The sequence below is a fragment of the Oncorhynchus keta genome, chromosome 31, assembly GCF_023373465.1.
Source record: "Oncorhynchus keta strain PuntledgeMale-10-30-2019 chromosome 31, Oket_V2, whole genome shotgun sequence".
Lineage (NCBI taxonomy): Eukaryota > Metazoa > Chordata > Actinopteri > Salmoniformes > Salmonidae > Oncorhynchus > Oncorhynchus keta.
The window spans coordinates 23514073-23525517 of record NC_068451.1 but is presented as its reverse complement, the minus strand read 5'-3'; positions in this window follow the sequence as shown (position 1 = coordinate 23525517).

Sequence of the window (11445 nt, the reverse complement as noted above, 5' to 3'; positions counted from 1 at the left end):
CAAAGCTGAAATACAGAATTGTGGCAACAGACATTTTGTGACCTATGGGTAAATCCATTACCTGTCAATCAAATCTTAAACAGGATTACAAGGCTGTTTCAACAAGCTTATTCTGTTTATCAATCTGACTTTGACACAGTCAGGTCTATAAAAATGTGTACATTGACCAAGTTTTTATAATTTTGGCTCTGTATGCAACCACAATGGATTTATTTGAATGGAAACCAAATGAGCTGAAGTTGCAGGCTTTCAAATTCGGTGAACGGTGTAGGAATTACAGCATGTTTTATAGCCCTAAACACTTCAGAATTCATCCTGCTGCTTTTGTTAGCAGTCACATCAATAAATGCAAGGGAACTAGTTCCATTGGCAGCCATAAACGCCCACGCCATAACACCACCTCCACCATGATTCACAGATGAGGTGGTATGTGTTGGATCATGAGCAGTTCCTTCCCTTCTCCATACTCTTCTCTTCCCATCATAATGGTACTAGTTGATTTTTCTCATCTGTCCATATGTTGTTCTAGACCTGAACAGGTTTTTTCAATGTTTGGCAAACTAATTTGGTCTTCCTGTTTGAGGCTTACCAATGGTTTACATCTTGTGGTAAACAGTCTATACTCTGAAGTCTTCTTCATCTTGTTGACTTTAAGACAGATACACCTACTTCCTGGAGGGTGTTCATGATCTGGCCAACTGTTGTGAAGGGGTTTTTCTTTACCAGGGAAATAATTATTCTGTCAACAACCAGTTGTTTTCCGTGGTCTTCCCGGCCTTTTAATGTTCCTGAGCTCACCAGTGCATATTTCTTTTTAAGAATGTACTAAATAGTTGATCTGGCCACACCTGTTTTTGCCATCTCTCTGTGTTTGTTTTTTATTTCTCACCCTAATGATGGCTTGCTTCACTGGCAGTGACTGCTCTTTGGACTTCCTATTGACGGTTAACTGCAACAGATTTCAAATGCAAATGCCACACTTGAAATTAACTCCTAGACCTTTTTATCTGCTTACTTGTAAATTATCTAATAAGGGAATAACACACCTGGCCATGGAACAGCTGAGCAGTCAATTGTCCAATTACTTTTGGTCCCTTAAGGGGGGAACACAAAAAGTTGTGTAATTCCTACACCGTTTGCCCAATTTGGATTTAAATACCCTCCAATTAAAGCTGAAAATCTGCACTTTCAGCTCATTATTTACTTTTATTTACTTTGAAATCCAATATGCTATGCTAGAAGCTAAAATAACTCTGTAAATGTCCAAATATTTATGGACCTGACTGTATGTTGTGAACTCCTCAGACGACTTATGCCATACCCACCAGATGGGTATGTGTTTTGTTTTGCCGGAGGTTTAGCCTGCGTCTTCCGTACATGGCACACGTGCTTTACTTTACAACTATACTGAACAAAAATATAAATGCAACATGCAACAATTTAAGATTCTACTGAGTTACAGTTCATATAAAGAAATCAGTCAATTAAAATGTATTAATTAGGCCCTAATCTATGGATTTTGCATGACTGGGCAGGGCCCCACCCACTGGGGAGCCATGCCCAGCCAATCAGAATTAGTTTTCCCCCACAAAAGTGCTTTATTACAGACAGAAATACTCCTCAGTTTCATCAGCTGTATGGGTGGCTGGTCTCAGACGATCCCGCAGGGTTAGAAGTCGGATGTGGAGGTCCTGGGCTGGTGTGTGTGCTCAATTCAAATGTTATTGGTCACATACAAATGGTTAGCAGATGTTATTGTGAGTGTAGTGAAATGCTTATGCTTCTAGATCTGACAGTGCAGCAGTATCTAACAGGTAATATCTAACAATTCCCCAACAAAACCTAATATCTAATAAATTACAAAACAATTAGTAAAGGAGTGGAATAAGAATATATAAGTATAAAATATATGGATGAGCAGTGACAGAGTGGCTAAGATGCAATAGATGGTAAAGAATAGATAGTGAAGGATACAGTATATTCATATGTGATGCGTAATGCGAGATATGTAAACATTCTTAAAGTGGTATTATTAAAGTGACTAGTGTTCCATTTGTTAAAGTGGCCAATGATATTAAGTCTGTAGGTAGGCAGCCGCCTCTCTTTGCTAGTGGTGGCTGTTTAACAATCTGATCTTGAAAAACAGCTTCTATCTCTCTGTCCCTGCTTTGGTGCACCTGTACTGACTTTGCCTTCTGGATGGAAGTGGGGTGAACAGGCAGTGGCTCAGGTGGTCCTTGTAGGTGTCCTGGAGGGCAGGTCGTTTGCCCCCGGTTGTGCAGACAGCACCACCCTCTGGAGAGCCCGGTGGTTGTGAGCGGTGCAGTTGCCATAAAATGCGGTGATAGAGCCCGACAGGATGCTCTCAATTGTGCACCTGTAAAAGTTAGTGGGGCTTTTGGGGGCAAGACATTTATTTTTTTCCTCCTTAGATTGAAGAGGCCCTGTTGTGACTTCACCACACTGTCTGTGTGTGTGGACATTTTAAATCAAATCGAAGTGTATTTGTCACGTGCGCCGAATACAACAGTTGTGGACTTTACAGTGAAATGCTTACTTACAGGCTCTAACCAACAGCGAAAAAAAAGGTATTAGGTGAACAATAGATTAGTTAAGAAATACAAACAAGTAAAAAAGACTGAAAAATAACAGTAGCAAAGCGATATACAGGCACCAGTTAGTCGGGCTAATTGAGGTGGTATGTACCTGTGGCGGGACACAATGCAGATAGTCCAGGTAGTCAATGTGCGGGGGCACCTGTTAGTCGGACTAATTGAGGTGGTATGTACCTGTGGCGGGACACAATGCAGATAGTCCAGGTAGTCAATGTGCGGGGGCACCTGTTAGTCGGGCTAATTGAGGTGGTATGTACCTGTGGCGGGACACAATGCAGATAGTCCAGGTAGTCAATGTGCGGGGGCACCTGTTAGTCGGGCTAATTGAGGTGGTATGTACCTGTGGCGGGACACAATGCAGATAGTCCAGGTAGTCAATGTGCGGGGGCACCTGTTAGTCGGGCTAATTGAGGTGGTATGTACCTGTGGCGGGACACAATGCAGATAGTCCAGGTAGTCAATGTGCGGGGCACCTGTTCGTCGGGCTAATTGAGGTGGTATGTACCTGTGGCGGGACACAATGCAGATAGTCCAGGTAGTCAATGTGCGGGGCACCTGTTAGTCGGGCTAATTGAGGTGGTATGTACCTGTGGCGGGACACAATGCAGATAGTCCAGGTAGTCAATGTGCGGGGGCACCTGTTAGTCGGGCTAATTGAGGTGGTATGTACCTGTGGCGGGACACAATGCAGATAGTCCAGGTAGTCAATGTGCGGGGGCACCTGTTAGTCGGGCTAATTGAGGTGGTATGTACCTGTGGCGGGACACAATGCAGATAGTCCAGGTAGTCAATGTGCGGGGGCACCTGTTCGTCGGGCTAATTGAGGTGGTATGTACCTGTGGCGGGACACAATGCAGATAGTCCAGGTAGTCAATGTGCGGGGGCACCTGTTAGTCGGGCTAATTGAGGTGGTATGTACCTGTGGCGGGACACAATGCAGATAGTCCAGGTAGTCAACGTGCGGGGGCACCTGTTCGTCGGGCTAATTGAGGTGGTATGTACCTGTGGCGGGACACAATGCAGATAGTCCAGGTAGTCAATGTGCGGGGGCACCTGTTAGTCGGGCTAATTGAGGTGGTATGTACCTGTGGCGGGACACAATGCAGATAGTCCAGGTAGTCAATGTGCGGGGGCACCTGTTAGTCGGGCTAATTGAGGTGGTATGTACCTGTGGCGGGACACAATGCAGGTAGTCAATGTGCGGGGCTACCTGTTAGTCGGGCTAATTGAGGTGGTATGTACCTGTGGCGGGACACAATGCAGATAGTCCAGGTAGTCAATGTGCGGGGGCACCTGTTAGTCGGGCTAATTGAGGTGGTATGTACCTGTGGCGGGACACAATGCAGATAGTCCAGGTAGTCAATGTGCGGGGGCACCTGTTAGTCGGGCTAATTGAGGTGGTATGTACCTGTGGCGGGACACAATGCAGGTAGTCAATGTGCAGGGGCTACCTGTTAGTCGGGCTAATTGAGGTGGTATGTACCTGTGGCGGGACACAATGCAGATAGTCCAGGTAGTCAACGTGCGGGGGCACCTGTTCGTCGGGCTAATTGAGGTGGTATGTACCTGTGGCGGGACACAATGCAGATAGTCCAGGTAGTCAATGTGCGGGGGCACCTGTTAGTCGGGCTAATTGAGGTGGTATGTACCTGTGGCGGGACACAATGCAGGTAGTCAATGTGCGGGGCTACCTGTTAGTCGGGCTAATTGAGGTGGTATGTACCTGTGGCGGGACACAATGCAGATAGTCCAGGTAGTCAATGTGCGGGGGCACCTGTTAGTCGGGCTAATTGAGGTGGTATGTACCTGTGGCGGGACACAATGCAGATAGTCCAGGTAGTCAATGTGCGGGGGCACCTGTTAGTCGGACTAATTGAGGTGGTATGTACCTGTGGCGGGACACAATGCAGATAGTCCAGGTAGTCAATGTGCGGGGGCACCTGTTAGTCGGGCTAATTGAGGTGGTATGTACCTGTGGCGGGACACAATGCAGATAGTCCAGGTAGTCAATGTGCGGGGGCACCTGTTAGTCGGGCTAATTGAGGTGGTATGTACCTGTGGCGGGACACAATGCAGATAGTCCAGGTAGTCAATGTGCGGGGGCACCTGTTAGTCGGGCTAATTGAGGTGGTATGTACCTGTGGCGGGACACAATGCAGATAGTCCAGGTAGTCAATGTGCGGGGGCACCTGTTCGTCGGGCTAATTGAGGTGGTATGTACCTGTGGCGGGACACAATGCAGATAGTCCAGGTAGTCAATGTGCGGGGCACCTGTTAGTCGGGCTAATTGAGGTGGTATGTACCTGTGGCGGGACACAATGCAGATAGTCCAGGTAGTCAACGTGCGGGGGCACCTGTTCGTCGGGCTAATTGAGGTGGTATGTACCTGTGGCGGGACACAATGCAGATAGTCCAGGTAGTCAATGTGCGGGGGCACCTGTTAGTCGGGCTAATTGAGGTGGTATGTACCTGTGGCGGGACACAATGCAGATAGTCCAGGTAGTCAATGTGCGGGGGCACCTGTTAGTCGGGCTAATTGAGGTGGTATGTACCTGTGGCGGGACACAATGCAGGTAGTCAATGTGCGGGGCTACCTGTTAGTCGGGCTAATTGAGGTGGTATGTACCTGTGGCGGGACACAATGCAGATAGTCCAGGTAGTCAATGTGCGGGGCTACCTGTTAGTCGGGCTAATTGAGGTGGTATGTACCTGTGGCGGGACACAATGCAGATAGTCCAGGTAGTCAATGTGCGGGGGCACCTGTTAGTCGGGCTAATTGAGGTGGTATGTACCTGTGGCGGGACACAATGCAGATAGTCCAGGTAGTCAATGTGCGGGGGCACCTGTTAGTCGGGCTAATTGAGGTGGTATGTACCTGTGGCGGGACACAATGCAGATAGTCCAGGTAGTCAATGTGCGGGGCACCTGTTAGTCGGGCTAATTGAGGTGGTATGTACCTGTGGCGGGACACAATGCAGGTAGTCAATGTGCAGGGGCTACCTGTTAGTCGGGCTAATTGAGGTGGTATGTACGTGTGGCGGGACACAATGCAGATAGTCCAGGTAGTCAATGTGCGGGGGCACCTGTTAGTCGGGCTAATTGAGGTGGTATGTACCTGTGGCGGGACACAATGCAGATAGTCCAGGTAGTCAACGTGCGGGGGCACCTGTTCGTCGGGCTAATTGAGGTGGTATGTACCTGTGGCGGGACACAATGCAGATAGTCCAGGTAGTCAATGTGCGGGGGCACCTGTTAGTCGGGCTAATTGAGGTGGTATGTACCTGTGGCGGGACACAATGCAGGTAGTCAATGTGCGGGGCTACCTGTTAGTCGGGCTAATTGAGGTGGTATGTACCTGTGGCGGGACACAATGCAGATAGTCCAGGTAGTCAATGTGCGGGGGCACCTGTTAGTCGGGCTAATTGAGGTGGTATGTACCTGTGGCGGGACACAATGCAGATAGTCCAGGTAGTCAATGTGCGGGGCACCTGTTAGTCGGGCTAATTGAGGTGGTATGTACCTGTGGCGGGACACAATGCAGATAGTCCAGGTAGTCAATGTGCGGGGGCACCTGTTAGTCGGGCTAATTGAGGTGGTATGTACCTGTGGCGGGACACAATGCAGGTAGTCAATGTGCGGGGCTACCTGTTAGTCGGGCTAATTGAGGTGGTATGTACCTGTGGCGGGACACAATGCAGATAGTCCAGGTAGTCAATGTGCGGGGGCACCTGTTAGTCGGGCTAATTGAGGTGGTATGTACCTGTGGCGGGACACAATGCAGATAGTCCAGGTAGTCAATGTGCGGGGGCACCTGTTAGTCGGGCTAATTGAGGTGGTATGTACCTGTGGCGGGTCACAATGCAGATAGTCCAGGTAGTCAATGTGCGGGGCACCTGTTAGTCGGGCTAATTGAGGTGGTATGTACCTGTGGCGGGACACAATGCAGATAGTCCAGGTAGTCAATGTGCGGGGGCACCTGTTCGTCGGGCTAATTGAGGTGGTATGTACCTGTGGCGGGACACAATGTAGGTAGTCAATGTGCGGGGCTACCTGTTAGTCGGGCTAATTGAGGTGGTATGTACCTGTGGCGGGACACAATGCAGATAGTCCAGGTAGTCAATGTGCGGGGGCACCTGTTAGTCGGGCTAATTGAGGTGGTATGTACCTGTGGCGGGACACAATGCAGATAGTCCAGGTAGTCAATGTGCGGGGGCACCTGTTAGTCGGGCTAATTGAGGTGGTATGTACCTGTGGCGGGACACAATGCAGATAGTCCAGGTAGTCAACGTGCGGGGGCACCTGTTCGTCGGGCTAATTGAGGTGGTATGTACCTGTGGCGGGACACAATGCAGATAGTCCAGGTAGTCAATGTGCGGGGGCACCTGTTAGTCGGGCTAATTGAGGTGGTATGTACCTGTGGCGGGACACAATGCAGGTAGTCAATGTGCGGGGCTACCTGTTAGTCGGGCTAATTGAGGTGGTATGTACCTGTGGCGGGACACAATGCAGATAGTCCAGGTAGTCAATGTGCGGGGCTACCTGTTAGTCGGGCTAATTGAGGTGGTATGTACCTGTGGCGGGACACAATGCAGATAGTCCAGGTAGTCAATGTGCGGGGGCACCTGTTAGTCGGGCTAATTGAGGTGGTATGTACCTGTGGCGGGACACAATGCAGATAGTCCAGGTAGTCAATGTGCGGGGCACCTGTTAGTCGGGCTAATTGAGGTGGTATGTACCTGTGGCGGGACACAATGCAGATAGTCCAGGTAGTCAATGTGCGGGGGCACCTGTTAGTCGGGCTAATTGAGGTGGTATGTACCTGTGGCGGGACACAATGCAGGTAGTCAATGTGCAGGGGCTACCTGTTAGTCGGGCTAATTGAGGTGGTATGTACGTGTGGCGGGACACAATGCAGATAGTCCAGGTAGTCAATGTGCGGGGGCACCTGTTAGTCGGGCTAATTGAGGTGGTATGTACCTGTGGCGGGACACAATGCAGATAGTCCAGGTAGTCAACGTGCGGGGGCACCTGTTAGTCGGGCTAATTGAGGTGGTATGTACCTGTGGCGGGACACAATGCAGATAGTCCAGGTAGTCAATGTGCGGGGGCACCTGTTAGTCGGGCTAATTGAGGTGGTATGTACCTGTGGCGGGACACAATGCAGGTAGTCAATGTGCGGGGCTACCTGTTAGTCGGGCTAATTGAGGTGGTATGTACCTGTGGCGGGACACAATGCAGATAGTCCAGGTAGTCAATGTGCGGGGCACCTGTTAGTCGGGCTAATTGAGGTGGTATGTACCTGTGGCGGGACACAATGCAGATAGTCCAGGTAGTCAATGTGCGGGGCACCTGTTAGTCGGGCTAATTGAGGTGGTATGTACCTGTGGCGGGACACAATGCAGATAGTCCAGGTAGTCAATGTGCGGGGCACCTGTTAGTCGGGCTAATTGAGGTGGTATGTACCTGTGGCGGGACACAATGCAGGTAGTCAATGTGCGGGGCTACCTGTTAGTCGGGCTAATTGAGGTGGTATGTACCTGTGGCGGGACACAATGCAGATAGTCCAGGTAGTCAATGTGCGGGGCACCTGTTAGTCGGGCTAATTGAGGTGGTATGTACCTGTGGCGGGACACAATGCAGATAGTCCAGGTAGTCAATGTGCGGGGGCACCTGTTAGTCGGGCTAATTGAGGTGGTATGTACCTGTGGCGGGACACAATGCAGATAGTCCAGGTAGTCAATGTGCGGGGGCACCTGTTAGTCGGACTAATTGAGGTGGTATGTACCTGTGGCGGGACACAATGCAGATAGTCCAGGTAGTCAATGTGCGGGGCACCTGTTAGTCAGGCTAATTGAGGTGGTATGTACCTGTGGCGGGACACAATGCAGATAGTCCAGGTAGTCAATGTGCGGGGCACCTGTTAGTCGGGCTAATTGAGGTGGTATGTACCTGTGGCGGGTCACAATGCAGATAGTCCAGGTAGTCAATGTGCGGGGGCACCTGTTAGTCGGGCTAATTGAGGTGGTATGTACCTGTGGCGGGACACAATGCAGATAGTCCAGGTAGTCAATGTGCGGGGGCACCTGTTAGTCGGGCTAATTGAGGTGGTATGTACCTGTGGCGGGACACAATGCAGATAGTCCAGGTAGTCAATGTGCGGGGCACCTGTTAGTCGGGCTAATTGAGGTGGTATGTACCTGTGGCGGGACACAATGCAGATAGTCCAGGTAGTCAACGTGCGGGGGCACCTGTTCGTCGGGCTAATTGAGGTGGTATGTACCTGTGGCGGGACACAATGCAGATAGTCCAGGTAGTCAATGTGCGGGGGCACCTGTTAGTCGGGCTAATTGAGGTGGTATGTACCTGTGGCGGGACACAATGCAGATAGTCCAGGTAGTCAATGTGCGGGGGCACCTGTTAGTCGGGCTAATTGAGGTGGTATGTACCTGTGGCGGGACACAATGCAGGTAGTCAATGTGCGGGGCTACCTGTTAGTCGGGCTAATTGAGGTGGTATGTACCTGTGGCGGGACACAATGCAGATAGTCCAGGTAGTCAATGTGCGGGGGCACCTGTTCGTCGGGCTAATTGAGGTGGTATGTACCTGTGGCGGGACACAATGCAGATAGTCCAGGTAGTCAATGTGCGGGGGCACCTGTTAGTCGGGCTAATTGAGGTGGTATGTACCTGTGGCGGGACACAATGCAGATAGTCCAGGTAGTCAACGTGCGGGGGCACCTGTTCGTCGGGCTAATTGAGGTGGTATGTACCTGTGGCGGGACACAATGCAGATAGTCCAGGTAGTCAATGTGCGGGGGCACCTGTTAGTCGGGCTAATTGAGGTGGTATGTACCTGTGGCGGGACACAATGCAGATAGTCCAGGTAGTCAATGTGCGGGGCACCTGTTAGTCGGGCTAATTGAGGTGGTATGTACCTGTGGCGGGACACAATGCAGGTAGTCAATGTGCGGGGCTACCTGTTAGTCGGGCTAATTGAGGTGGTATGTACCTGTGGCGGGACACAATGCAGATAGTCCAGGTAGTCAATGTGCGGGGGCACCTGTTAGTCGGGCTAATTGAGGTGGTATGTACCTGTGGCGGGACACAATGCAGATAGTCCAGGTAGTCAATGTGCGGGGGCACCTGTTAGTCGGGCTAATTGAGGTGGTATGTACCTGTGGCGGGACACAATGCAGATAGTCCAGGTAGTCAATGTGCGGGGGCACCTGTTAGTCGGGCTAATTGAGGTGGTATGTACCTGTGGCGGGACACAATGCAGGTAGTCAATGTGCAGGGGCTACCTGTTAGTCGGGCTAATTGAGGTGGTATGTACGTGTGGCGGGACACAATGCAGATAGTCCAGGTAGTCAATGTGCGGGGGCACCTGTTAGTCGGGCTAATTGAGGTGGTATGTACCTGTGGCGGGACACAATGCAGATAGTCCAGGTAGTCAACGTGCGGGGCACCTGTTCGTCGGGCTAATTGAGGTGGTATGTACCTGTGGCGGGACACAATGCAGATAGTCCAGGTAGTCAATGTGCGGGGGCACCTGTTAGTCGGGCTAATTGAGGTGGTATGTACCTGTGGCGGGACACAATGCAGGTAGTCAATGTGCGGGGCTAACTGTTAGTCGGGCTAATTGAGGTGGTATGTACCTGTGGCGGGACACAATGCAGATAGTCCAGGTAGTCAATGTGCGGGGGCACCTGTTAGTCGGGCTAATTGAGGTGGTATGTACCTGTGGCGGGACACAATGCAGATAGTCCAGGTAGTCAATGTGCGGGGGCACCTGTTAGTCGGGCTAATTGAGGTGGTATGTACCTGTGGCGGGACACAATGCAGATAGTCCAGGTAGTCAATGTGCGGGGGCACCTGTTAGTCGGGCTAATTGAGGTGGTATGTACCTGTGGCGGGACACAATGCAGGTAGTCAATGTGCAGGTTCTACCTGTTAGTCGGGCTAATTGAGGTGGTATGTACGTGTGGCGGGACACAATGCAGATAGTCCAGGTAGTCAGTGTGCGGGGGCACCTGTTAGTCGGGCTAATTGAGGTGGTATGTACCTGTGGCGGGACACAATGCAGATAGTCCAGGTAGTCAATGTGCGGGGGCACCTGTTAGTCGGGCTAATTGAGGTGGTATGTACCTGTGGCGGGACACAATGCAGATAGTCCAGGTAGTCAATGTGCGGGGGCACCTGTTCGTCGGGCTAATTGAGGTGGTATGTACCTGTGGCGGGACACAATGCAGATAGTCCAGGTAGTCAATGTGCGGGGGCGCCTGTTAGTCGGGCTAATTGAGGTGGTATGTACCTGTGGCGGGACACAATGCAGATAGTCCAGGTAGTCAATGTGCGGGGGCACCTGTTAGTCGGGCTAATTGTGGTGGTATGTACCTGTGGCGGGACACAATGCAGGTAGTCAATGTGCGGGGCTACCTGTTAGTCGGGCTAATTGAGGTGGTATGTACGTGTGGCGGGACACAATGCAGATAGTCCAGGTAGTCAATGTGCGGGGGCACCTGTTAGTCGGGCTAATTGAGGTGGTATGTACCTGTGGCGGGACACAATGCAGATAGTCCAGGTAGTCAATGTGCGGGGGCACCTGTTAGTCGGGCTAATTGTGGTGGTATGTACCTGTGGCGGGACACAATGCAGATAGTCCAGGTAGTCAATGTGCCGGGGCACCGGTATGTCGGGCTAATTGAGGTGGTATGTACCTGTGGCGGGACACAATGCAGATAGTCCAGGTAGTCAATGTGCGGGGGCACCGGTTAGTCGGGCTAATTGAGGTAGTAAAACTGACTATGCATATATGATAAACAGAGAGTAGC